The sequence below is a fragment of the Nannospalax galili genome, unplaced genomic scaffold, assembly GCF_000622305.1.
Source record: "Nannospalax galili isolate Female #2095 unplaced genomic scaffold, S.galili_v1.0 scaffold346, whole genome shotgun sequence".
Lineage (NCBI taxonomy): Eukaryota > Metazoa > Chordata > Mammalia > Rodentia > Spalacidae > Nannospalax > Nannospalax galili.
The window spans coordinates 9,414,113-9,417,644 of record NW_008357637.1 but is presented as its reverse complement, the minus strand read 5'-3'; positions in this window follow the sequence as shown (position 1 = coordinate 9,417,644).

The window sequence follows — 3,532 nt, the reverse complement described above, 5'->3', positions numbered from 1 at the left end:
AAAAAAAAAAAAAAAAAATCGAAGAAATCAAGGTGAAAGAACAGAACGCAGTTGTGCCTGGACCTGAACCATCAAGAGGTTGTTTCAGCCAAATATTAAAAATTACTTGTGTACTTGGAGATATGGAGATAACAGTCCAAAGAATTCTCCAGTATTTTTCCTTTTAATAGGTACAAGGACAGAAGATTGAAAAATCAGTGGAATTCTCCAAAGTGTCTAAAATAGAAGGTCGCCTGCCTCTGTGTGCTTTGGTGTTTCCCCATCATTCACCACTTAAATCCGATTTACAGTTGAGTGGTTTCCCTATTAGTTTTGGTGCCAGAATATATTGAGAAGAGGAGTCTAAGTGATGGGGTGGGTCTCCCCGGCTCCACCCTTGAAACCTCAGGGGATAATTGGCCAGTGACCCAGGCATTAGCATTGGAGGAAATCAGAGCCCTTTTTGACTCCCTCTCCCAGTCATAAATCCACAATTTCCCTATCACTCCAGTGTAGGTACTGACATCTTCCTTCCTCCTTTCAAAGATTCACTTTTTCTGATTTTTCATTTTTAACTCCATTCATTCGATCAGTTTCTCCTTCATTCAATCAACAAATATTCTTGAGCCAAACAAACAAAGATCATTTCATACAGTTACAGAAAAGAAAGGCGATATTATAGCTGTGAGGAAAGTGAACAGCCTTAGAGTCAGCTGTCAGGCAAAGATACTCTGAGAATACATTTCCTCCAAGACCTAAAATGTGACATTTGCAGGAAGAAACTTCTAATCAGAGGACAGCTAAGAAAAAAACCCCAAAGCAAGGTGGAGTTGTGTGTGGCGGAAGGAAAAAGAATTAGTGTGCCTATATCAAGCTGATGGAGGTAGAAAGCAGTATGCATCAGAATACAGTGCTAAAGATTCAGTGGATGTCTGTATTTCTGTGTAGTACAAGATGCAGGCAGCTGGAGATGTGAGCCCAGAGACGTCAGGCTCCACTATGATGCCTCTTATTTGTGCAACTTGGAATAAATTAAAGGCTTAGGGAAAGGAAGTGGTTTGCATAATGGGACTAGGTAGACTTGAGGGTTCCAACACTGAGGTGTACCTATTTGAATGACTGTTGCTGTGAGCAGAAAAAGGGCTCTGATTCTATCCTTTATATTATGTGTTGGACCGTGAGATACAGATGCTCAATCGTGGTGGCTCTTGAAGAGAACATTACAATGTAGAAATCAAGCCACTCATGAAAAGTGTCAGATACTAAATTTTTTACACCTGTCAGCAACTGTTATAATTATCTTCTGTTAAGAATCTGGTTTTATTTCCAGAGCATCATCATTCTTCATAATTAGTTCTATAATTTCCCCATAGAATATGAGCCATTTTGTCTGAAGTGCTAAAACAAAGCACCAATAGTTGATCACTGTCTGTGATTTGCATTGCTCTTTATCCAAGAAAATATTAGTTCTTGTTAGTCAGATTGAGATCTATTATGAATGTCAATGTAACTTAATTAAAGCATAATATTAATCATAATACTACTTTCCAGACTCAAATATTCTCCCCAATGGTGCTTAGTTACCTAGGCCTTTACTGATGAAGTATGAAAATAAATCAGATAAAGCCATTTTTGATGAATTAGGGAGATTTAACCAAAGCCTTTCTTAATGAAAAAATAATAGAAAGTATGAGAAGAATTGTATCTGCTAAATTATATACACAAAAGGACCTCAATAAAATAAGAAATGTGTTTTGCTACCTTTATACCTGAACACCAGACAGTATTTATTAAACTTCTAAGAACTGACTTAACTGCATGCTGTAAATATCAGTCCACAAGACAAGTTAATTTTCCCAAATCCTATTCATTACTACTTGAAATGTACAAAGCAATTTTTGGCATTAGAAAGAGTGTACAATCTCACGTTTCCTGGTTAATATCATTATATCATTCCATCATTACATATTATATATGTAATAATACATAAAACTGAAGTGTCTTCTGCATTCATGGAGATGACTGTAGTATCTTTGGAAAACACTGCCCATTTCTTTGGAAAAACATCATAATGGATTCCTGGTTAGGTGAGAAAAGGCCCTAAACTGGGTTGGTGTTTGGTGAAAATGGGACAATGGAAGGTGAATGTTAAATTGATGAGGTGTTAAGCCATTTTCCATATAAGGCTACCTTCTGTGGATGGAGAGGTTGTTATAACTTACTTAGAACTTCCTGGTTGGATCTGTTCCAGAAACAGCTGAGTTGTCATCCTGGAATGAAGCAAGGAGAGAAAGAGATGAGTTTGATCTGTACAAAGGTGGCCAGAGCTATACAAGAAAGCAGAACAAAAGAGAAACAGAACTAGAAAAGGAAGCACTGCTTGGCCATCTTCAGAGCCACTGTGCTCCCCACCGTCTCCTGGAATGAGTGTCCCCTGAACCATGGGGACGTTTGTGGATACCCAGTTTGCACCTTCATAACTGAATGCTCCCCACCGTCTCCTGGAATGAGTGTCCCCTGAACCATGGGGACGTTTGTGGATACCCAGTTTGCACCTTCATAACTGAAATGCTTCTGGGTGCAAATAGAAAAATAAACTGCACTGGATTAAATGCTAAAAAGTCAAAAGATTCTGGGTGAGGTGGGTAGGTAAGGGGAGATTCTATCAGACTGCAAACTTGAGAAGCAGTTGAGTCTGCTTCCTGTGAGACACCAGAATGACACCACAAGATGCCTGTAGCTTCTCTAAGGCCACTTGCTCCTCACACCCAAAGCAAAGAAGAAGCAGTTGACAGGACAGTTTCAACACTTGCTACTTGCCTGAGGTACAGAAACCACTACATTTGTCAAGTGGACTGGCCTGCCTTGGCTGGTCTAGATTCATCAGGGCTGAGGTGTGGGTGTGGGAGTGGAGGGAAGCCTTGTGAGGAAGTAGGACAGATGCTTGGTAGATAACTTGATGATCTTTATAAAATCTAGCTACATCTCAGAACTTTGACATGTGGAACAATTTAGGGTCTATAAAAATATTGCTTACCTTTCAAGAAAACTCAATTCCCTTTCTGTAGCTACTATATAATAAAATTATTTTCAATTTAACAATTTTTTGTTTTCTCAGAGTTCAGAGTTAATCAGCACCAGTTTAATCTATAGTATTTGTTGTTGTTGTTGTTGTTGTTGTTGTTTACAGACAAGGTCTCATTTTGTAACCCAGTCTAGCATAGAACTTGCAAACCTCCTACCTAAGCCTATCTACAATACTTTTCAATGACACTTACGATGCTTAGGACTGAGCATTAATAGTTTGAGCTTTAAAAGCTTTAGAGATACAACCAACTCATGAATTTTTCTTACCATTACAGAGGCTGGATACTGGAAGAAGTTGGAAGTCTTTTGATAACAAGATTTGGGGATTCGTGGAGTTAGCCTTTCCATCTCCATCAGGAGCTAAGACATGCTGTCCAAATATGATGCCAGCCTTTCAGCCTAGAAAGGGATCCCAGCTGTGAAACTCAAAAGGATTTTCCAAGACTCCCTCTGGGCATCCTTGAAC